This window comes from Prionailurus viverrinus, chromosome B4 (assembly GCF_022837055.1).
Source record: "Prionailurus viverrinus isolate Anna chromosome B4, UM_Priviv_1.0, whole genome shotgun sequence".
NCBI classification, from domain to species: domain Eukaryota; kingdom Metazoa; phylum Chordata; class Mammalia; order Carnivora; family Felidae; genus Prionailurus; species Prionailurus viverrinus.
Genome location: NC_062567.1, coordinates 24,203,064 through 24,229,140, shown reverse-complemented (window position 1 = coordinate 24,229,140; position 26,077 = coordinate 24,203,064). Strand labels below are relative to the sequence as shown.

Here is a 26,077-nt window from a genome sequence, read left to right as displayed (position 1 = left end):
ATCTATCAAGCCACTAAAAGACACATGGAGGACACTCAAATGCATACTACTAAGTGAAAGAAGCTAATCTTAAAAGGCTACATACCGTATTATTTCAGTTATATGACATTCTGGAAAAGACAAAGCTATGGACACAGTACAATGATCAGTGGTTGCCAGAGATTGAAATGGGGAGAGATGAACTGACAGAGTGCACTGAATTTTTAGGACAGTGAAAATATTGTGTTTGATACTATAAATTTGTTTAACGTTTATTTATTATTGAGAGACAGAGAGAGACAGAGCATGAGCAGGGGAGGGGCAGAGAGAGGAGGAGACACAGAATCCGAAGCAGGCTCCAGGCTCTGAGCTGTCAGCACAGAGCCCGACGCGGGGCTCGAACTCGCAAACCGAGCAAGATCATGACCTGAGCGGAAGCCACACGCTTAACCCACTGAGCCATGCAGGCGCCCTTATATTTGATACTATAGTGACAGATCCATGTTGTTTTACACTTTCCAAATCCATAGAAAGTACAACAGCAAGAATGAACCCTAATGTCAACCATTAACTTTAGGCAATAATGATGTGTCAGTGTAGGTTCATGATTTGTAATAAATAGATCACTCTGATGTGGGATGTTGATAACGGGGAAGGCTATACATGTGTGGGGGCAGGGAATATATGGGAACTCTTTATATTTTCTCAGTTTTGCTGTGAACCTAAAACTGCTCTAAAAATAGCCTTTTTTTTTAAAAAAGTGCTTTTGCATACATTATTTTTATAACCCTGTAAAATGTGTGTTTCTTATAGAAGGCTTTTTTTCCAATCTTTTAAATACTCATTCTTATGAGTATATTTTTGCTCTGTAAGTGGTAGCAATTCCACACTCGTGTCTCCCTATAATTTTTCTTTTAGATAACTAACATTTATTTGGCCTTAATGGTATACTAGGCACTTTACCTAAGTCTTATTAAAAACTCAAAAAAAAGGTCTTATGATCTCAACTTCACCTTCTGGCTGGCCAACCCCAGGGCAAGATGCTGGCTTCTCCATTTGTCCCCCAGTGCTCCCCCTTCCAGCCCTTCCACATGGCCTCTATTTCTACACCTGATCCTGATGCCCCTCTGTCTTGTCTGCTAGTTTCTGTCTCCTGTCTCAGCAGAGTGCTCATACCTTGGGATCTAGCACAGGAGACTGGTCCCAGCTCTGATACTGGCCTGGCTCTCCTCTCAGACCTCCCTGTCCTCAGGGAGCTTGAGGCAAGGAGCTGCACCGCCCCCCAGTCCCCTCCCTACCACCGGCCCCTCTCCATTGGCTTCATTTAGCCCTTTCTGAAAGCAAATCTGACCCCGGAGTACTTTCCTCACTAGAGTCAAGTAAGCCACACATTGAGCAATTCAAGAGGGCGCCGCAAGGCAGGACTGGGAAAGCAGAAAGAGGAATGTGGATCATGAGTTTGAAATGAGCTGCTGATGAGGGTCCACTCCCAGAAAACAAGAAGGACTTTGCTAAACTGCTGCCAGATTCAGAGCCTGTTTCTTCCCCAAGTGGATGCTAACTGAAAATATACTGGCTATCAGAAGGGACAGGAAAAACAAAGCAAAACAAATGCCCAGCATGGGTGTTAGACACTAGAGGCGGGAGCTGGCCAGTCTATGTCAGATGGCCAGAACACAACACAACTCCAACTCACAAACTCAAGACTTGCCTGGGCTGAGGGTGATGAAAATGCAGTGGGTCCTGGGCTTAAGAACTACTCCTACCTTCATGAAAAGTTGGGGGCAGGAGTGGGAGACCTGGGAGGGGAGGGGAGAGGAGGGGAGGGGAGGGGAGGGAAGGGGAGGGGAAGGGAGGGGAGGAGAGGGGAAGGGAGGGGAGGAGAGGGGAGGGGAGGGGAAGGGAGGAGGCCTCTGAGGCCACAGGCTGAAAGGGAGTCTGGCCCTTTCCAGGACTGGCTGGGAGACTCACATTTAAAATCTACTACATCATTTATATGCTTGGATAGTAAATTTATCTCTTTCCTTCTTTTTTTGTTGTGTTTTTTTTTTTTTTTTTCAGGGTGGGAGAAGTGGGAAGAGAAGGGAGGCCGGTAGTAAATAATCTGATGTCCTGATAATATTTGACAACACTTGAATTAGGTGTCTGCACTGTATTGGAAGAAAATATTTGGCTATTGGATTAAAACCTAAAAACCCTTAGAACAATAATAAATAAAGTACAATGCTGACAACCCAAAGCACAGCGAATGAGTATCCCAGGGGAGGCCTGAACACTTGATCCAGAACTGCAAATGCAAGCTTGAAATCTCTTTGAAGTTTTATGCTTCGTCTTTGAAATTCATCCAAATGCATCCAATGGGCATTCTTCCCATTAATGTTTATTTTAATATGAAAATAATATTCTTTCTCCTCCAAAATTTCAAATAAAACCCAGTGTTCCAGAAAGGTGTGGCAGGGAACACATAGCCCAGTTTCATATGTCCAGGGGTATAAATAATCAGGTATCCAAAATCTGTGTACATTTAGAGCAACCGTTGGCTGATGATCTTGCTGCCCTGTGTGACAAAGGCAGGAAGTGCAGATCTCAGGCTCTGGGTGCCAAAGGGACAGCAGAGAACCTCTCTCCAAAAGCGTATGGTAGAGACACTACAGAGCACCTTTCATAAGTCACAATAGGGAAAAAGCATTGTATCTGGGAGCACACACACAGGAGTCTCCCGGGGTGCTAATATCCTTGGGGTCCTTGTTATGGTCCTCATTAGTTTAGGTAGGTGAGCCTGCGCTACCAGAACAGACACAAACGTGCAATGGCTCTACACAATAGAAATAGAACATTCCTGAAGGTTCGGGTAGGGGGTTCTGCTCCATGGAGACATACGAGAATCCAGGCTGAGCGTGGCTCTGCCATCTTTAACGTGTGACTTCCAAGGTCACCTGGGGGCTGCCACCTCAGTGACCCAGAAGAGGAAAAGAGCACGTCATCTGTTGGAGAAAGGAATGCAAAGTTTTTATAGGCGAGGCCTGAAAGGACACCCACATACTCCTGCTCATATTCCACTCATTGTCCCTCAGTCATAGGATCAGAGTGAATTGCCAGGAGCCTGGGAAAGGGAATCTATGTATGTTCAGGAAGAAAAGGGGAACAGATTTTGTATAATAGCACTTAAAAAAATGTTTATTTATTTTTGAAAGAGAGAGAGAGCAGGGGAGGGGCAGAGAGAGAGAAGGAGGACAGAGGATCCGAAGCAGGCTCCACGCTGTCAGTGACCAGAGCCAGACATGGGGCTCGAACTCACGAAACATGAGATCATGACCCCAGCCAGTCGGATGCTTAGCTAACTGAATCACCTAGGTGCCCCTAGAATAGCACGTTTTGCCACAACACCCGCGAAGCTGTGTCCATTAATTTCAGATAGATTATGTAATGAGATAGTTGCTACATGGGGCACCAGCACATTTCTGGGTGATTCTAGACCCTCTTCAATATTCTAGTTATGCTAAAGAGATTCTGCCCTGAATCAATGAGCTGTAAGAAAGTTTACTGGCACTTTTTCAGAATATTAGTTTTTCCAAAGCTTTGATCTGATCAGTTAATTCCAGTTAATTCTGCAATGCAATTAATAAAAATACTTGTCACATTAAGACCTAATTTTTTTTCCTAAAACAGACTTCATTTTAACCTTTTAAGGTCAACTCCCAATAAGCATTTCTCGAGAGCTCAGGAAGTACCTATGAGACCAATTCAAAATAGCAAATAATCCCATATTCCTTTACTTATGATCTCTTCTCACACTAAGTTTGCCTTCCTCACCTCATTGGTTGGAGTATGGCTTGTGTGGTTTGTGGCTATGCAAGTTAAAATAACCATTTGCAAAAACCTTTTTTCTTTTTGCAAAGTACAGTTACCCCTTGAACAATACAGTTTTGAGCTGTGTGGGTCTGCTCATACATGGATTTCAATAAATGCAGTGCAGTACGGAAAATATATTTTCTCTTCCTTGTAATTTTCTTAATAACATTTTACTTCTCTAGATCGCTTTGTTATAAGAAAACCGTATATAATGCGGATAACATAAATATATGTGTTAATCAACTGTTTATGTTCTCAGAAAGACTTCTGGTCAACAGTAGGCTACCGGTACTTAAGTTTGGGGGGAGTCAAAAGTTACACACGGATTTTCATCAGTGACGGTGGTCAGTGTCCCTAACCTCCATGTTGTTCAAACGTATATAACAAATATGTGGGTCAAATGTACAACAGCATGACAGATTAATGACAGATCTTTCTCTGAAACGGAACCCTTTGTACTCAGAATCCGAGCCAGGACTAATGAGACCTGTTAGAGCAACTCCTGACCAGGTGAGTGTCCTGTACCTGCATTTATCAAGCAGTGTCCTTCACCAGGCAGATTATATAAGCTCCCCTGTCCAAGGCCTAGGGACACCTTGGATTTGCACAGTTTCCTCACAGGAATTGGTTTCCAGAAGGATAGCACTCCTTTCAAAGAGCTGGAGCTCAGAAGAGTCTGTCTTGTCACTGCTTTTTCCTTCCTCCTAGCAACTTAGCAGCACCACAGAAAGTCCTGAGTGGCACCTTTTGATCTTCATTCAAGGCCACCACGTTGTACAACTCCAGAGTACGTGATTTGCTCTCCGTGCAGTGTTAAGGGCCCTCTTCATCATAAAAATTCCAAAAGACGGCATGTGAATTCAGGCTTTCTGGTCTTTGGAGGGCATGCACAGGTGGTTCTTCAAGCTCCAGTTACATCCAACAGGTAAAGTTCTATCAGCTGCAACTGAACAGTAAATGAGGGGGCTTCCATTTTTAATGAAATGGTTTAGAAACCAAGCCATTTAAAATATTTGGTAATGCAAGATAAAATAGGACAAATATGATTTTAAATGCAGCTTGAAAAAAAAAAGTAAAGGAAATCCCAGAAGTCAGAAATAAAGAGTAAATAAATAGAACCAAAGCAGTGAGCATGTGAGATGACGCTGTGACTTCCCCAGAGGAAGAGTTGTCAATCTCCATAAACTTGAGGCTTGAATTTCAATACTCCTGCCAAAACAGGAGGCAGAGTTTTGGTCCCATAAGAGTAAGGAAGATCAAGACTCTTATAGCAAGTGGGGGCCCTTAAAGAACAACACCCTCAATAAAAGATTAAACTAGATAAATATCCACACAAGATCACAGAGACGGGGGTGGGCGGGGGAGGAGGGAAGGAGAAGGAGGGAGGTTGGGGTGGAGCGTGTAAAGCTTGTGTGTCCCTTACTGCCCTGGCAATCAGAAAAACAAAATCCTTCCTGGGAATTCATTACTTATTCTTCAGGCAGATTTTTTGGATTCTATTTCACACTAACAGCATGGTTCAGGAAAACCCAACTGAAGAAAAAAAATACGAAAATTGTTCTAGCCAATAACCCCCCAGGGAACTGAATTCAGGCTGCACAATATTTTCATTTAAAAAAAAGTTTTTAATGTTTATTTATTTTTGAGAGAGAGAGAGAGAGAGAGAGAGAGACAGAGCATGAGTGGGGGAGGGGCAGAGGAAGAGAAGGAGACACAGAATCTGAAACAGGCTCCAGGCTCTGAGCTGTCAGCGCAGAGCCTGACGTGGGGCTCAAACTCACATGAGATAATGACCTGAGCTGAAGTCAGACACTTAACGGGACACTTAACTGACTGAGCCACTCAGGCTCCCCGTTGGCTACAGAATATTTCAGAGGATGCGCTCACAATCAGAACTTGTAAAATGCTTGAGGAAATAATCTTCTATGGTTAAGAGCCAGCAGACATAATGAGCAAAAGTATTAGAACCCAAGAACTTCAGGTAATTGGATAATCTTATACATTAAAAAATAAGAATATTTGACATAAACAAAACATAAGAATAAAACATTATCAAAAATGAAAAATAACCAAATAAAAAATTTAGAAATAAAAATCTAGTAATTGAAATTAAAAACTCAGAGGCTAGGTTTCATCTGATTAAACACAGCCGATCAGAGAATCTGTGAACTGGAAAGCAAATATAAGGAAATTATGCAAATACACAGATTGAGAGATGAAAAATATCAGGGGTGCCTGGGTGGCTCAGTCGGTTAAGCATGTGACTTCTGCTCAGGTCATGATCTCCCAGTTCATGAGTTGGAACACTGTGCTCGGCTCTGTGCTGCAGCTTGGAGCCTCGAACCTGCTTCAGATTCTATGTCTCCCTCACTCTCTGCCCCTCTCCTGCTTATACTCTGTCTCTCTCTGTCTCTGTCTCTCTCTCTTTCAAACATAAATTAACATTAAAAATATTTTTTAATGATGAAAAATATCAAAGAGAAGTTAAGAGATATTCAAATAAAATTAAAACAACAAAATATATCTAATAGAAGTTCCAGAAAGAAGCAAGAGACTGAGAAGAACGATATTCATTGAGAGAAAGGCTGAATATTTTCCAGAATTCATAAAAAAAAACATGAATCTGTAGATATAAGTGCAAATATTCTAAGCGAAATAAAACAAGTCCACACTTGAACACATCATGGTAAAACTACATACAAATCAGAAGGCAAAGAGAAAATCTTAACACAACCAGTGAGATCATCCTTTAGACTAAGAGCAGATATACTATAATAGTACAATAAAAAACAAGGCAATGGAATAATAGCTTCAAAATGCTGATAAAATATAACTCCCAATTTTTTACATCGATTGAAACTGTTCAAGAGTGAGAATGAATTCAAAATATTTTCAGACAAACCAAGACAGAGAGCAGTGATCTCATTAACTCTCACTGAACGGATCACTAAAGGATTTTCTTCAAGAAGTAATCAACCCCAGAAGAGACGAATATGATGTAAGATATAACGATAAGCGATGACATTGGTAAGCATGCAGGTAAACCTAAACAAGGATCAGCTGTATAAAAAACAAAGACAGATTTTAGGAAAAAGGCATAGAGAGTGGAACAAAGTACTAGACAACAATGACGTTGGATTGAGGAGAGTCAGGGGAGTGAGAAAGTGAAACATTCCAAGGACCGTGAATGATGCAAGAAGGCAGGAAGAATGAGCACAGACTTTGTTAACTGAGGTACACGTTCAAAATTGAAAGGTAATCACTAAAAGAATAGAAATAGATTGTGTTACTTCTAAAGCAATAGCAGCAAAATAGGAAAGGGAATTAAGAAAACTCAATCATCCCAGCAGAAAGCAAGAAAAACTCTTAAAAGCAAATTTACATATAACATGTACATATATTATAAGAAGAAAACACAAAATAATATGGTGGGAATAAAGATTTCAAGTCACAGTAAATATGGGATATATAAAATACAAATTAAAATATAACAATAAGTAAATATGAATGGATTAAACTTAGATTTAATTCAATCCATGGAAAAAGATGCAACCTACAAAAGAGTCAATACAACTTACTATAAACATATGGAAAGAATTCTCAGCTTCGCTAGTAAAGAAAAAAATGCATTCACATATGGATTTTAAAATGACAATCCTTAGTGCTGAAGGGAGTGGGTAAATTGACATTCTTTTAAACTGTTGACTGTAAATGAATTGGAACAAATTTTCTGGAGTACAGTTTGCGACATATACCAAAAGGCTTACAAGTACACACACCTACCAATCACACTTTGAGGAAATAATCAGACAATGTGTGCAAAAATTATCCACAAGGATGTTCTCATGAATTATGTATAATATCCAAAAAGTGAAATCTAAACATCCAACAATTAAGAATTGTTACATTACTACCCCTTTGGCAGCTACTACTACTAGTAATAAAAGATCATACTTATTAAGAGTTTACTATGGGGGTGCCTGAATGGTCAGTCAGTTGAGCACCCGACTCTTGATTCTGGCTCAGGTCACGGTCCCAGGGTCATGAGATTGAGCCCCACATAGGGCTCTGTGCTGAGCGAGGAGCCTGCTAACGATTTTCCCTCTGCCCCTCCTCCACCTGAGCACATCTCTCTCTCTCTCTCTCTCTAAAAGAAAAAAAAGAGAAAGAGTTTACTGTGTGCCAGGCATTGTTCTAAATGCCTTACCAGCACTTTTTAATCTTCATTGTAACTACGTGAGCTAGGTCTTTTTATCATCCTCATTTTATAGATACGGAAACTCAGGCACAGAAAATTAATTTAGCGACTTGCCTAAAGTCACTCAGCAATCAAAGAGCCTCCCTCTTTTTAAATTTCTTTTTCTTTCTTTTTTTTTTTTAGAAAAAGGTTTTAATTTTAGTGGTTTGTCCCTTCCAACTTGAAAAATGACTTTTTGGGACACTCGTCACAGTTGAAGCCAAAGGCCATGGGCAGAGATGACAATGGTGAAAATTTGGTAATCACCGCCATGGCATGCATGGAAGCTCTCTGGGTTCCGTCCCTTAGTCTAAACCTGGCTGCTCTATTTTCATCTCCTGTGTTTAATTTACATCGTTCTGCTGATTAACTTTTTATAGAAGACAAAAGCAAATTGGAAAACAGGTAAGATTATGCATCAGGTGTGATAGCGCATCTAAGGAGTGAACATTGCCTGGGGCAGATTTTCCATAAATGGCCACCACCATGTTTTTCTACCTCAATCGTTCTTCCAGAACCTTGCCAATTTCCCTATTAAGAGGAGAAATCCATGTCCTCTCTTCATGAATTTGGGTGGGTTCTCCAGAGCCACCATGGCACATGTTTGTTACATTATGTGGTCAGTAAAACACGTGTTCTAGGGAATATTTTATTTTAATAACGCTAACCATACGAAACAGCATATATCCTAATATTGTGAACACACACACATATGTATGTTAGTACAAAAATCATTTATACACAGGCATATTTAGCTGCAGGAACAAGCAGGGAAATATTAGCAATCTATAATCTCAGGATTATAGAAAACTGTTTTTGCTTACTCTTCATATTTCTACAAGGAACATATATTTCTCATACAAGTTGAAACAAAGGAAGAGTAATTCCGAAGATAAAGATATCGATGCAGCTGATGGGGTGGGTGGGGGTCGGAGAGAGAAGACATCTGCCTGTCCAGTAGGAAGCTTCTTTGTTTCTGAGGCTTCCTGGTCCCGCCTAACCTGTTGCCACACTTCCCCAGCACCCAAGTTAGCCTCGTTCTTTCCTATCACCCCCACCCCAGCATCTCCAGCTGTGTGACTTGGCAGCTGTCATCCTGGGTCAGCTGCCTAGCCTCTCGTTGGTCCAATCCAAGAAGACACGAAATTACTTGGGGAGTCACAGGGGTATTTCCTTTATGTCGTCAGAGGAAATGGGCCCAGGTGTAAACAGTCCACAGTGGGAGACAATAGCAATTCATTAAAAACAGTCAACAAATGTGTGTTGAACTCCTACCACGTGACTGACACCACCTTTCAGGTTGAGCAACCTTGAATTCAAGGAAGTACCCTAAATCAGCTCTTCTAATGCACTCCTCTGATGCTTTTTTTTTTTTTAAATAAAGATCACAACAATAAAGTTGCCTTTGACATAGATAAATACCATTATCTCCTTCTTTGGGAAGAGTATAAAAGTTCTATGTCTGAGAGTAAGACGTCTCTGATCCATAGATAAGCTCGCGCATGCTAACAAATGGTCAAGTAATTATTTGACTGCAACTCATTTCGATTCTTAATTAAGTTCCTCAGTCTTTAATTAAGGTCTACAGCACCCATTCCTATCACTAAAATGGAATAAAGTCTGGGGCACATAGAAACTGTTCACCTACAGTGTTATTTTCTAGTCTTAGTTTTGTTTTTGGTGTTTTTTTTTCAATGTAAATTCAAGTTAGTTAACATTCAGCGCAGTCTTGGCTTCAGGAGTAGAACCTAGTGATTCATCTCCTACATATGACACCCTGTACCTGTCCCAAAAAGTGCCCTCTTTAATGTCCGTCACCCATTTAACCCACCCCCTACCCGCCTCCCCCTCCAGCAACCCTCAGTGTGTTCTCTGTATTTAAGAGTCTCTTATGGTTTGCCTCCTTCTCTGTTTTTGTCTTATTTTCCCTTCCCTTCCCCTGTGTTCATCTGTTGAGTTTCTCAAATTCCACATATGAGTGAAACCGTAGGATGTCTAGTCTCACTTTTTCAGCAGTGAACTGTTAGTGTCGTTTGGATGGAAATACCCTGTATAATGGAAGTTTAGAAAATGCTTCCTGCTGAAAGCACATTTTTCATCTCCCACTCACCCGAGTCTGAACTGGCAGCCTGAAGGAGGCTGACAGACCTTTCGGCTTCAACCACACACACCCTCAGCCTGTTTGGATGCAAACCTGAGGACGTTCTTCAGAGCATCACACTTTTTTAACCTTTTCTGGCTCATCCAGGACCTCGTAGTAGTTCTTACAAAAGCAGTGTATGGATCAAGATCATCCACAACTCTTTACAATCGGGGTTCTTCTCCTAGAATTAAAATGCTTCTCTTAAAATGGAGTTTAGCTTTTCGGCTGGTATGAATTCTATCACTCTTAATTGCTGAGATGCTAGGCAGACCTCATTTAGTAAAGCAGGGAAGCATTTCGACAAGAAACCAATTCGAGAAGATGCAAACAAATCTATTAAATTTTCCCCCTTTTCCTTTGGCCTGTGTCCCACACTAATTTTTAAATACTATTTGTTTATATTTATTGGCTGATTTCATTAAATTAATTTAGAAAGCATCTAAGTCATCGTAAACTTTACTTTGTGAGAACCCCAAACACTGGTCTAAACTAAACTAACATAACTGAGTAGATTATTGCTTTTCTGGGGTTTTTTTTTGGGGGGGGGAAGAATGGGGTTCCCTATAGTGATTAAAGATTCATATAAAGTGGTTTTAACTAATATATATATATATTTTTTTTCTTACACAGCAAATACTGAATGAAGCCCCATAAAGTCAAGTCCCCTACAGCATTTAACTGGGCTAAAGGATCAAGGAGCTTGATCACTGCTGACGTCTGTCTCCCTGTCTACATTAATCCGTCATATAAAGAAACAGCCATCCTGCTCGCCGTGGGCTAAGGGTCCATTCCCTCACAGCTAGAAGCCTAGCAAGCATCAGGTCACAAATGTAACGGGACTGGGGGGCTTATGCATGCATTTCAGTTCTCACGAGGGGACCATGGTGCTCAATTATTTTCTGACCTTTAGTGTCCGAGGCAAAGAGATCTCTCCTCCCTGAGAAAAGTGGGTAATAAGTTTGTTTTTTGAAAGTTCACATTGTTCTCCCCGGAGATGTTAGCAAGTGCCAGCGCTAGTCTCCACCCTGTTTACCTCCTCCAGATACACAAGGGTAGACGGGTTGCATGGTACCGTGAGCAGGCGTGGTGGGTTGGGTCCATGTGCAGTTCCCAACGCAACATCCCTTGCGTCAAAAGTGAGGTGTGGCCTGCTATGGCACATGGGATCTCAGGATCGTGACCAGAACTGTTCTTTGTCATCACAGAGGCAGCGTTAAGATCGAGAACTGGACTTTTAACATCTGGGTAAGACAGTCTGGGAAACTGAGCCACAGCACTCTGAGAGCAAATCACTTACCTCAGATCATCAGCTGAATTCAGGACACTGAGAGAGGTTTTTATTTTCAGTTAGGGTGGGTTCCAATTGCAGAACCTTCTGCGGATGTCGAGCCATTCCTACCCTGACCCTCCCCAGCTCAGGAAGTTGTCCTGACATGAATGTCAGGGGGAAAATGCTCATGAATTTTCAAGTAAAAATTGCTCAGCCTAAAATGTTTTAGGCAGCAGGGCTCTCTATAAAGAGACTGGAAGGAAATACATTAACAAGGGAGTAGCTCTGGGTTGGATCTTATGAGTGACTTTTTTTCTCCTACTTCTGTAATGTGTTTTCAATTTTCAAAATTGTCTACAGTGAGCATGTATTACATGTAAAATTTTTAAAAACTAACTTAAAGGGCGCATGGCAAACTATAAGAAAAAGGCAATGGCTCTTCCTACAGACCCTCAAAATGCCCAGGTCTCGAGAAACCAGACTTCTTGTGGCCTATTCCTCGAAAGATTTTCTAGAGCCTTTCAGAAACTCCAAAAACCTCTGGAGTGCATTTGTCTAAAACCCTCTTGTACCGACCCCCACTCCCAGGGTGGTAATCCGTTACCTAGGGAAGCAGTAGGTAAAGGAAATATATATAGTTCATAAGAATATATAGTTCATAAGACACTGTGTGATAGATACACAGCTCTCGAATCTTCTTCGTTAACCAATACAATGGACACAAAAAAAAAACCAAAAAACCAGTGAGCTCCCTCTGCAGGTCAATGATAGCATTAACTCTCCAGCTTTCCATTCTTGGCCTCCTTGAAAGAATCTGAGACTCTGGTCAACAAAGCTGTGGTTATCTTATTTCTTATTAATTAATTAATTAATTTATTAATGTTTATTTATTTTTGATATATAGAGAGACACAGAGCGTGAGCAGGGCAGGGGTAGAGAGAGGGGAAGACACAGAATCTGAAGTAGGCTCCAGGCTCTGAGCTGTCAGCACAGAGCCCGATGCGGGGCTCGAACTCACAAACTGTGAGATCATGACCTAAGCCGAAGTCGGTCGCCTAACCAGCTGAGCCACCCAGGCGCCCCAAAGCTGTGGTTATTTTAAAATGAAATGAAATAGACTGATACCAAACAACAACGAAGACAAAAATAGAAAAACTCTTTCTCTTGTGCATTCTACGGCAACAGAGCAAAACAGCATTTAAACACGTATAGGAAATAGGGCCAGCTCTTGTCATTTCAGTTCCATGAAAAAAATTCAGTAGGGGGTGATTTAAATAGAATTACCAATTAGAAAGCCAAAATCAGGCCTGCAAGAAAACATTTCCACCTCCGATGGACAAAGGCCTCCGTCATGGTCTCAAGCCGCTTCGCAGAAAAGGAATCGGTAAGACAGAAGTGGCCGAATCATGTGGAATCCTTTTCTCCTTCTTTCACCTGTAAATTTTAGTCAGCTCTTTGAGAGCGTGGCATCACTCTCCTCCAATAAAATGACAGTTGTGCTAGGTCATATCTTGAGATTCCACTAAGCACTAACAGAGAAAACCAAACCCATGATAGCAATAAGGTATCCCAAGGTATACTAAAGAATTGAATTATATTAAAAGGGGTATATCTTCAAGCTCATTTCAGCGGAAGCATTAGAGGTGATAATTTATATAAAGTAGATAACACACAGAAGGTACTCAACAAATAGTTGTTGAGTAAGCATTGCCGTCTGGGATGGGAACTCTGTCTCTGGTCACAGTGGCTGGCCTCAACACCTCTGGCTCCTTCTCTCCCTAGAAGACATCCTTCAGAAACTCAGCAAGGCCTCAGTCCGGCCTTCCTCACTATTCTTTCAATACATCTGAATCCTACATTAAACATGACTTTGGATCAAACTCAAATGATGAACTGTATATTCAGAAAATTGAGGGGCGCCTGGATGGCTCAGTCAGTTAAGTGTCGGACTTTGGCTCAGATCATGATCTCACAGCTCATGAGTTCAAGCCCCATGTTGGGCTCTGTGCTGACAGCTCAGAGCCCGGGGCCTGCTTTGGATTCTGTGTGTGTCTCTCTCTCTCTGCCCCTCCCCCGCTCCTGCTCTGTCTCTGTCTCTCAAAAATAAATAAACATTAAAAAAAATTTGTTTAAATAAAAGAAAATTGAAACCCTTCTCGCATGGAGGTCACGCTAAGAAAATTGAGAGGGGGGAAATGCCTTTGAGAGAGTGTCTACAAGACTTAAAAAACGAAAACCAAACACATCAACCCAGACTCGAGAGACACTTTACGCAGGAAGTAACACAATTGGTTAGAGGCCAAACAAGCCCCACTGCACTCTAGACCAGGGTCCCCACAGACGGGCCAGTCTATGAACTACGTATTTGTGGCCCATGGCAAGGAAGTACAGAAATGGAAAGTGAGAGTGTGCGATATTATGTCTACTGAATACGACACTTAAAAATTAAGCCTGCACTTTACATTTCAGTTTTTATTTTATTTTTACTCTTCCCTTTGGTTGTGCTTTATTTTACTTTACAAGCGCGTCCATCCAAAATGGATTGGAAATTTTAAAAACAGGAACATTGGTCCTACACTAGGGGAAGTTTGAGAAGCACTGTTCTAGTCTGTATTTTCTTCCAGCCGGAGAGTATGAAGTGACACTGGACCCACGTGTCCAATAGGACAGCCACTAGCCACATACGGCTACGAAGCACTGGAAACGTGGCCGTACTGTAAGGATAAGACACGCACGGGATTTCAGGTCCTAGTAAAAAAAAAAAATAAGTGTACAATATCTCCATGTTTTAACAAGGTGTTGAAATGATAATATTTTGGACCTATTGGGCTAAAAATATATTCTGAAAATAAATTTGATATGTTTCTTTTTAATTTTTAATGTGACTACTAGAAAATGTAAAGGTAAATACATGTGGCTTGTGCTTGTGATTCACAGATTTCCGTACTTCTATCGGGTAAGTGCTGAGTGTTGCTTTAGACTTTCCTCCTCCTGCTGTCTTCAAACCAGTTTTGTGGTGTCCCATCTTATCATTACGTAGTCAGCTCGAATGATCCCCTCCGGCAAAGCCTTTCATGAGCCATAAAAAAGCTCCCAACACACCCGCCTCTTCCACTGTGCACATATACTGCTTAGTACAGACCTTCGTCTATAGATACATACATACATATATGGTGATGTGCTAACAGTGAAAACAGTTGAGTGGATAACTTAGATTTGGTGGTCAGGAATGGCCTTTCTGAGGTGATATTTAAGCTGAAAGATGACCAGAAGGCGCGAGATCCACAAAACTCCAGATGAATATATTAGGCAGAGAAAACAGTTCATGCAAGTTTCCTAAATAGAAACAAGTTTGGAATTTTGAAGTAAGGAAAATGGCAGCAATAAGAAGAGGAATTGAAAAAGAATTTCTGTTTCAAGCAATATGGTAGAGAGCCTGAACAGCCCTTTCAACGGAAAAATTTAAGTCTTGGTAAAATTAAGGATTCTTTTAAATGAATGAAAGTATTCGTCAAAAGTAAAAAAATCTATAATGAAACAGGCATTTAACCTGAATGTTCTTCCTGAGCCTTAGAGACTTGAATTTCTGCTTCAATGACCATATGGGTCTGGGGGACAGCACATATAATGGTTAATTTTACATGTCAATGTGGCTGAACCACATTGCCCAGATATTTGGTCAATCATTATTGTGGATGTTTCTGTTAGGATTTTTTTGGATGAGATTTACATTTACATCAGTGGACTTTGGGTAAACCACAATGTGGGTGGGCCTCATCCAATCAGTTGAAGGCCTGAATAAAACAAGAGGTTGACCTCCCTCAAGTAAAAGGTAATTCTGCCATTAGACTGCGTTTAGACTTCATCTGCCACATCAACTCTTTCTGATTTTTTCAGAAGACTGCCTTTGGAATTGAATGGTAATCTTTTCCTGAGTCTCCAATCTGCTGGGTTAGCGCATCAGATTTTGGACTCATCAAGCCTTCACACACACACACACACACACACACACACACACACACGCACGCACACACATACATCCTGTTGGTTCTGTTTTCCTGGAGAACCCCAACTAATACCAAAGGTAAAACCTAAATGGAGAGTCTAGTAGGAAACCCATTACATAAACCTGAAATCTCAGAGAGGGTTTATAACCTTAATATACGGACAATCAAGAAACAAACTCACTATACAAAATTAATTCAACTTTGACACCAGGTGGTAGTGGTGAAAAAAAAAAGTAACCAGAGAAATCACAATCATAAATCACTTCTTGTATGGGTTTGCAGTCCAAATTCATATCACTCATATGATCCAAAGAAACCTTTAAGGGCAGATTTTTTTTTTCATGAGTAATTTTTAAAGTTTCTCATAAATTTCAATACAGTAAAATTCAGTCTTTGTGATATATAGGCCTATAGGTATAGTGTTATCCACAACTATAACCATGATACTAAGAAGTTCTATCCCCCCCTCCAAAAAAAATTCCTTTGTAGTGAAACACTTCCCCCAGCCACCAAATACTTACAACCACTGATTTATTCTCCATTGCGATAGCTTTGCCTTCTCTGGAATATCATACAAACTGAATAATAATAGAGTATGGAATCTTTTTGATAATCCATCATCTTTGATGATTACTATCATTCATTCCAGTTAGGCAATTCATTTTAAAGATTCTCAAAATATTTTAAATATTAAAATGCATTTGAGATTCATACATGTTGTTACATCTATCAGTCGCTCATTGTTTAGTATTATTCCACTGTATGAATGTGCATACACTTGTTTATCCACTCACCAGCTAAAGGGTAATTGGGTTTTCAGGTTTTGGTGATTATGAACAAAGCTAGTTCTAGTCCTAGTTCTCTAGTTCCTCAAAGATGAGGAATCTTTGCCCGCACTGGATGTTCTTTGATTTTTAAAAAATAAACCATTCTTGGGGTACCTGGGTGGCTCAGTCAGTTAAGTTTCTGACTCTTGATTTTTGCTCAGGTCATGATCTCAGGGTTAATGAGTTGGAGCCCCAAGTCGGGCTCTGTGCTGACAACACAGAGCTTGCTTAGGATTCTCTCTCTCCCTCTCTCTCTGCCCCTCCCCTGCCTGCACTCTCTCTCTCTCTCTCTCTCAAAACAAATTAACATTTAAAATAAAAAAAACATTCTTTTTTTCAAAGTGCCACAAAATTTAATAAACAGGCAACTTTATTTTTAGTAACATTCTTAAATCTGTAGATCATGATCATAGTAGATAAACATTTAAAAACGTTTATTTTATTAGTGAAATTAGATTTTTACATAAAAAGTCAAATATATAATTTTATTTCCAATAAAAACTAGGGGTACCTGGCTGGCTCAGTTGGTGGAGCATGCAACTCTTAATCTCGGAGTTGTGAGTTCGAGCCCCACGTTGAGTGTAGAGATTACTTAAAAATAAAATCTTTAAAACACACACACACACACACACACACACACACACACAAATAAGCAATTAAAAACTGTTTTTATTTACTGTGTAAAAATAAGAACCATTTTGATAAATGAAAAAATGTGAACAAGACAGAATGATTTCCTTTTTATTTGCTTGGTTGTCTCTATTTTTATTCTTACAAGTTAAGAAAGTCAGACTGATTTTATTTGCTTCATTGTCTAATATTGTGTCTATTGAAACAAATGTGGATAAATTGGTATCTGCTGAAACAGAAATGATAAGATTCTTAAAGATGGAATAGAACATTAAGCTGGGTGTTCAATATTTTGAAAGCTGAATAAACAAAACTAATTGGAGTTTGTGGTCACAGAGAGTTTGTCATTTTTCTTCTTTTGCCCATATGAAAATACATTAACGGAAAATTACCAATGGAAAAACATTTTTAAATTTGTGTTACATTCCTATCAACTTTAATAATAACGCTTAATCAGTAATCACATTAATTTCTTTCACTCAGTATTAATACTTTGTATAGAATTAGAGGCCGACTGATAATTTACATTCAAACATTTTGAAACACAGAGTTTTAAATGCCACATAAAAATTATATAAGATAGTACTTTTAAAAATGTTTATTTAGGGGCACCTGGGTGGCTCAGTCAGTAGTTGAGCGTCTGACTTTGGCTCAGGTCATGGTCTCACCGTCCGTGAGTTCAAGCCCGCGTTGGGCTTTGTGCTGACAGTTTGGAGCCTGGAGCCTGCTTTGGATTCTGTGTCTCCCTCTTTCTCTGCCCCTCCCCTGCCCATGCTCTGTCTCTCTCTGTCTCAAAAATAAATAAAAACGTTAAAAAAATTTTTTTAAATAAATTTTAAAAACTGTTTACTTACAGGGCACCTGGGTGGCTCAGTTAGTTGAGTGTCCGACTTTGGCTCAGGTCATGATCTCACAGCTTGTGAGTTTGAGCCCTGTATCGGGCTGTGTGCTGACAACTCAGAGCCTGGGGCCTGCTTCAGATTCTGTGTCTCCCTCTCTTTATGCCCCTAACCCACTCACATTCTGTCTCTGTCTCTCCCAAAAATAAATAAACATTAAAAAAATATATTAAAAATGTTTACTTACTTATTTTTTGATAGAGACAGAGTATGGGTGCATGAATGCCCACACAAGCCGGGGTTGGATGGGGGAGCACAGGGAGAGAGAGGGAGCGAGAGAATCCCAAGCAGCCTCTGCATTGTCAGTACTTAATGTGGGACTTGATCCCTCAAATTGTGAGATCATAACCTGAGCCGTAATCAAGAGTTGAATGCCACCCTGTAATTTTTTGATATTTGAGATTTAATTTACTATTTTTTTCAAAATAAATTTCTTTTTGATATATAATAAATTGTTGCTTAAAACTCATTTGATTGAAATTATTACTCCAAGGAATTATTTCAGTTACTTTTTACTATAAATAGTCTTTAGAAAACAAGAATACCTATTTTCTTATAGGGATTTTCATTTTTGAAAAAAGAAAAAGTCGCAACGCATTTAAAAATCCTCCTACAACAAAGAATTAATTGCCAGAGTGACCACTGTTATAAAAAATAACATTTAGAGGGGCGCCTGGGTGGCGCAGTAGGTTAAGCGTCTGACTTCAGCCAGGTCACGATCTTGCGGTCTGTGAGTTCGAGCCCCGCGTCGGGCTCTGGGATGATGGCTCAGAGCCTGGAGCCTGTTTCTGATTCTGTGTCTCCCTCTCTCTCTGCCCCTCCCCCGTTCATGCTCTGTCTCTCTCTGTCCCAAAAATAAATAAACGTTGAAAAAAAAAATTAAAAAAAAACATTTAGAAATGCAAATTGGGTTAAAGAGAAATACTTGTATTATATTTTTTAGTTATTCTAATGTTATAATGCAACTTATACCTATTAAGAAGTAGCTTTTATTTTTTTTGTCTCACTCTTGTTAGCATGTTGTTTTAGAATAGAGCACAGCAATGTATGGGCTCCTCTGGTATTCTTCTGCACCTACGAAGGCTTCCCTGAAATCCCTCAACCACATAAAAGTTCACTTTTATACCAGAAATAAGAACAAGAGCTTAGTAATAAATTTGTTTTGCAAATTTCTCAATTTTAGGATTAAAACATCCTCTACTAATTTCAAAATACACGATTTTTGAGGAGAGAGTAAAGTTGGCAGAGGCAGTATGGAGACCCTGAGCTTGTCTCATCCCTAAAACACAGCTAGATCAGCATCAGGCCATTTTGAACACCGAGGAAATTGATCTGAGGATTAACGCAACAATCTGCATAATGTGAGCCACAGAACTCGGCAGGTATGCAGTGCAGAGAGGTGAATCGGGAGAGAGAAAAGTCATGGAGGGTAGCGAGTCGTTTTTGTGGAGAGAGGGCAGAGAGAGAAAAAGGACGGGGGAGAGTGTGGTGCACCGGGATTGTGCAAGAAAAGCACTCCCCTGAAAGTAGCTGGAGAGAAAGAGAAAGAGTGAAAACACTAGCAGGCGATTGGACAAGAAATCTGCTCCCCAAAACCATTGATGGGGAGAAAGGAGAGGGTTTCAATACCATCAAGATTCTATAAACGGTGGAGTGCAGAGTCTAAAGGTCCAGAGCTCATTGCCTGGTGGTGTTCTGGTGAGGAAGTAGGACGAATCCCTAGAAGCAGGCAGCGGGTAAGAGGGGTCCATGTGCCACATGGAGAGAAGTGGTTCCCCTGCTTGGAGTGCATTTCATAGAGGCCATATGGCCTCTCCATAGGCAAAGGTCCCAGCAGACCCCAGAGAGCAGCTGTTTGCAGGTATTGGGACAAAGTTGTCAAAGTGCAGCAAAACCTGGCACCTCCTGTGTGTTGTGATTTGCCATAATGTCTGAACCTCTGCTGCTGCACAATTGCACAAACGTTTTCTGGGGCAAGCCAGCACCTGGCCATTGCTCAGCGAGACCCTCCCCCAGAGAGCTGGCACAGGTCCAAGCCACAGGGGTCTCTGAAGTGTGGGGTTTTTGAAACACAACCCTATATGAGATAAAACTCTGGAGGGAGGTGCTGCTCGTCAGGCAGACAAATTGGGCCACACACAGGGGAGAGGTGGGTAGTGGACAGAGGCCTGAGACAAAGGAGGGGTGCTTGACCAAGGGCGGGTAAGTGCGAAATTCTTGCACCAAAGACTAGGGAGCTGGATGAAGCTATTCTCACCTCTCCCGTACAGGTGCATGTGCGCATGCACACGGATCCACCCCAGTAAGCTAAGCAGCGCCACCTAGTGGATAACGGAGCCATTACACCCTGCCCAACTGCACCCTCCAAGTACATCCCCAAGAAGACCAACACAAATACTTCCACCTGCTTAATATAGGGAGTATAAAGTGCTTCATAGTTTCAGTTCTAGCGGAAACTGGATGTAACTTCATTCGGGTTTCATTCTGTTTTCTGGTTTATTTATCTGTTTTCTTTGCTTCTGTTTTTGCTTAAATTGTTTTATTTTTTCATTCTCTTTCTTGGATAGAGAAAATTTTATTTTTATTTTTTTACTTTATTTTTAATTTTATATTTTATTTTGCTTTATCCTGTTTCCTTATATAAATTTTTTAATTTATAAAATTCTTTCTTACTTTTTTTTTTCCTTTCCCTTTTTTCTCTATTTTATCAAGCTTCTTTCAATAAGCAAACCGAAACACACCTTGGATCTAGCTTCCTTTATTTGATTTTATTTTGTTTTTAATTTTTTTAATTTTAATTTTTAATTTTATTAATTTTCTTCTTCCTCCAAAATGACAAGATGAAGGAATTCACTCCCAAAAAAAAGAGAACAGGAAGAGGGGTGCCTGGGTGGCTCCGTCAGTTAAGCTTCCGACTTCAGCTCAGGTCATGATCTCATGGTCTGTGGTCTCAAGCCCCACATCAGGCTCTGTGCTGACAGCTCAGAGCCTGGAGCCTGCTTTGGATTCTGTGTCTCCCTCTCTCTCTGTCCCTCCCCTGCTTGCCCTCTGTCCCTTTCTCTCTCAAAAATAAATAAAGATTAAAAAAAATTATTTTTAATCTTCAATCTCATGTTGGAACATAAAAGTGATCTCTGGTTTCTTCTTCCCAGTGTGAGATTACTCATCATCACTATCATCTTTTCTTGCTTTCTTCTTATTTTTAAAATTGTGTACTTTCTGGCATTGCTGCTACCTCCTCTCACACTTCCATTCCCCTCTGTTGCTTTTCCCTTTCCTTCATCTTTTTTTATCCTTTGTACTTGTATTAATGCATTCTAAAATGGAGACTTGTTTCAGATGTTCTTCAGTGATTAAGTGAACAGATTATTTTTCAGTTCCTTTTCAGCTTCCTGGTGCATCAGCGCACCGAATAGTTCTATGCAGTTATTCAGAAATTCTCCACTGACTACAATGGTGTCACTAAAGACTACAGCTGAAACCTGTCACTGAAACCTGCTTGCAGAATGCTCTCATCGCCCTGTTGAAGCAATATCACAGCATCCTCAACTGATAAAGAACTGAGAAACAGGAGTACAATATCAACCATGTTCCAGAGCTGATGGCTTCCTCTACCGATGCTTCCACGTGATCTGCAAATCATTGACCACACAGCTGCTTCCGAAGACAAGACTTGTGTAGGTCTTCTATCTTTTCTTTATGTAGGTCACAGCATCTGGGATTCCAAGTCTGGACAAAGCATCAAATTCTAGATAGCCATTCTGCCTGATGTGTTCTGGAGTGAATGTCAGGAATGAACACTGCCTCGTCCTGTCTTCCACCAGAGAGCCCCATAAACATCCATTGTTAACAAGTTCCTCAAACACAGAGTAAAGTAGCTGCTCTTGACATCCAGATTTTAAAATCAGAGAATTCACTGCTGTAGGCTGGGTAATAGCACTGAACAGTCCACGATGCGTGCTTTGTCAAGCTATAAAAGCTTCAGTAAATATTGCTCCTCTGTTATTAAGAGAGCCATGTGGCCATTAATAAGTCTATCTAGTCTTTGAGTTAGTGCCTGTGTCAGAAAGTTTCCAAAAGATCATAGGTTTTACACAGTTGGGATATGGTGACTTGATCACTTTCTTGCAATTTGTCATTTACCTTCTATAACAGATACAAATAGTTCTCATCTATCAGTTATCCCAATACTAGCTGAACGTGCTTTTCTGATTTAACAATGTCACCAATTCTATTTTCAGCAAGAATCAGATCCACATTGATTACCTGTTGCAGATCAACGTTTACTCAACAGCCTCAGACACATAGCTCATCTCTCATTTCTTTGCTAATTTGAGCTGGAATAATATATTCCTTCCCATCGAGTGTGTAAACTACTTCCAGCTCTTTCTGAGCAATCAATTTATTCACAATCTCAATGCAGTTCCACTCTGACAACCTCTGCATAACTGTGGTGAGCTGTGCCCACTGGAAGTCAGCTGCCAACCACCACAGGTGTCCTTTCCCTACTTACCCAGCCACCAAAGAACTGCCCACATGTCAGCCTAAAAAATAAACCATTCTAATTAATGAGTAGTGATATCCAGTGTGTTTTTAACTGCATTTTCCTAATGACTAAGGATGCTGAACATCTTATTTGCTAACTATATACTTTCTTTGATGAAATGTCCATTCAAATCTTTTGCCAACTTGTTTTTTGAATTGTTTTCTTATTGCTGAGTTTTGAGAGTATACATATTCTGGATACTATTTATCTGTCAGATACGTGATTTACAAATATTTTCTCCCAGTCCGTGTCTTGTCTTTTCTTCCTCTTAATAGAATAGTTTTCAATTTTGATAAAGTCTGACTTATCCCATTTTCCTATGGATAATGTTTTTGTTGTCATGTGTAAGAACTCTTTTCCTTACTCAAGGTCACAAAGATTTTCTTATATGCTTTCTTCTAGAAGTTTTATACTTTTATGTTTTACATTTAGGTCTATGATCCATTCTGCATTAAAAATCTAAACTATAATTGATAAATTGCTGGAGCCTCAATGTGGACAAAACAGAATTTAAAACTTCATAGGAATCCAGTCATCGAAGAAGCCCCCCACATCTTGGTGATTTTTTAACCTCCAGGAGCCTCTACAGGTTCTTGTAGGGAATATCAAAGGAAAAAACCCTCCTGTTTCTGACAGGGATAAGGGAAAAGTAATCATTTTGAAATACACCAGAGCATTCTGTTTTTCATAATAAGCCCTGCCCTCAAAAGAAACTATTTTAACAAAGGCTAACCTGTTGGAGATTTTATCTGAACATAACCGACCTAAGGGAAGGGAAATAGCCAACTCCACCTGGCCCTAACCTTCTATGTGAGACAAGAGAAATATACAAATTGAACCCTCCTATAGCATTCCATGTAAAGATGGGAAATACACAACTCTAGCCTTCCCAAGCCATCTTGTCTCATCTAAAGTGGGAAGGGAAATCTAGAAGCACTTTTGAAGTTCACAGACCAGGGCCACCGGTTTACTAAAAGAGACTTAATCATAACACTCTCCAACACTTTCCCTCCTTCTATACTTTATCACTACACTACTAAAGGACTATTTACCAGAGTTCCTTTCATTCAGTACATCATGTCTGGCTTTTGACAAAAAAGTACAAGGCATACTAACAGCCAAAAAACTGTTTTGAGGGGCACCTGCGTGGCTCAGTCGGTTAAACATCCAACTCTTGATCTTGGCTCAGGTCATGATCTCATGGTTCTTGAGGCTGAGCCTTACATCGGTGCTCCCTTGCATCTGTGCTGTCAGCATAGAGCCTGCTTGGGATTCTTTCTCTCCCTATCTCTCTTCCCACCCCTACTCCTCCCTCAAAATAAACAAACTTAAAAAACAGTTTTGATTAAGTTCATACCTATCCTTGATAAAAATTCTTGGCAAACTAGGAATACAATGGAACTTCCTTCACCTGATAAGGAGCATTATCTTACTTGATAAGGTATGATTCAGTTGGGAACACAATTTCATATAAAACAATGTTTTTAAATTTTTTTTAAATTTATTCATTTTTTTGAGAGGCAGAGAGAGACAGTATGAGCAGGGGAAGGACAGAGAGAGAGACAGAATCTGAAGCAGGCTTTAGGCTCTGAGCTGTCACCACAGAACCCAACATGGGGCTCGAACCCACAAACAGCGAGATCATGACCAGAGCCAAAGGCAGACACTTAACCAACTGAGCCACCTAGGTGCCCTCATATAAAACAATTTTATAAAAGCAGCAAAAAATGTAACATATATATGACTAAATGTCATAAAAACCTTGAACAGAGAAAATCATTTATTTTTATTGAAATATTAAAGAACATTTAAATAGATACACACTGTTCTTTGATGCAAGGGCTCAATATCCTAAAGATGTCAGTGATTCTCCCAACTTATATACAGATTCAGTGCAATTCTGATAAAAATCGTCACAGGGCTTATTATGGGATTTGAGATGATCCTTGAAATTATATGCAAGAGCAAAAGGCCAAAAAGAGTTAAGACCTCTCGAGGAACAAAAAGCTGGAGGAGTATAGTTCTGATGGATTTTTGATATTTGATATTTGATATTTGATTGCTGTTAAGCCTCATGCCCTCTTCTTCACTTTGTGTTCCATATCTGGACAAGCTGATGAGAAAAGTTCAGCACTTCCTCCTTTAATTCTGGAAGGAGACTCAAACAAGTCATGCCCCTTTCCTAGCCACCGCAGCCCTACCCCCAATCCACCATAAAAAAAAACCCAGGCCAATCTCATTTCCTTGGTCTTGAAAGCCACTGCAGACCTGCTTGGGGTTGGGGGGGGGGCGGGAACCTGCCCTGCTCTCCTCAAAGATCTCATATAAGGTAAGTAACAAATCTTGTTCTACCTTCTGAGGATGTGTGGGTGCATCATGTGGCTGGACATCTGAACCTAACTTTGGGTGAGCAGAGTCCATCCGCCTCTGCAGATGACCAAACAGCGAGGATGCCTGATGATATATCAAGATGTACTGAACGTAGCACAGATGAGGGTTTCTGCATAAATGATTCTGTTGTGTGGGAACCATGACTCCTGAGGTTGTGTGATGTGGCCCTGGGTAATATGGGTAGACAGGGACCTGATTACATAGAGTTTTGAAAGTCAAGGTAAGGAGTTTGGGTTTTATCTTCAGAGTGATGAGAAGCCATTTGGGAGGGGTTTATTATTATTATTATTATTATTATTATTATTATTTTATTTTGAGAGAGAGAGAGCACGCATGAGTGGTGGGCAGAGGAGCAGAGGGAGAGAGAGAATCTTAAGCAGGCTCCACACTCAGCATAGAGCCCAACACAGGGCTCAATCCCATGACCTGTCATCATGACCCAAGCTGAAATCAAGAGTTGGATGCTCAACCAACTGAGCCACTCACATGCCCCACCATTGGAGAGTTTTACACAGGGAAGAAACCTGATCTGATTTTTAACTTTTTAAAGATCCATCCAACTGCTATGGACTAGGTTGTGTCCTCCCACCACCCCAAATTCATATTGAAGCCCTACCCCTCAAGGTGACAGTATTTGGAGATATGACCTTTACAAAATTAGTATTAAATTAAATTAAATTTCTGTTGTTGAAGCTTTCCAGGCTGTGATATTTTGTTATAGCAGTCCTAGCAGACTAATATACTAACAAACTATTAAGCAGAAAGGTGGTAAGCAGAAAGGGGGAAATCAATATTGGGAGTGAGGAGAGGAGTAAGATGATGGCAGTCGGGTACCTGGGTGGCTCAGTCAGTTGAGTGTCTGACTTCACCTCAGGTCATGATGTCATAGTTTGTGAGTTTGAGTCCTGCATCGGGCTCGTTGCTGTCAGCTCAGAGCCTGCTTCAGATCCTCTGTCCCCCTCTCTCTGCCCCTCCCTGGTCATGCTTTCTCTCTCAAAAATGAATAAACTTAAGAAATAAAAGAAGATGAGCGCAGCTTGAGCTAGGGCATAAGCAGTAGGGACAATGGGAAGCACACACATCTGAAGTCTCCTCCATAGAGCAGCCCACAGGGCATGCCAATGGATTGGAGGTGGAGGATGAGAAAAATAAAGGAATCAAATTCTGTATATATATATATGTATATATACATATATATATATACAGAATTTGATTCCTTTATTTTTATTTATATATGCAGGTAAATATATATATATATTTATATATATATATATATATATATATGCAGGTAAATAA

General features: G+C 40.3%; 1 pseudogene; it reads right to left on the bottom strand.

The window, feature by feature from the left end:
- Nucleotides 1–26,077, bottom strand: part of LOC125170532 (E3 UFM1-protein ligase 1-like) — a 69,865-nt pseudogene that overhangs the window by 24,581 nt on the left and 19,207 nt on the right.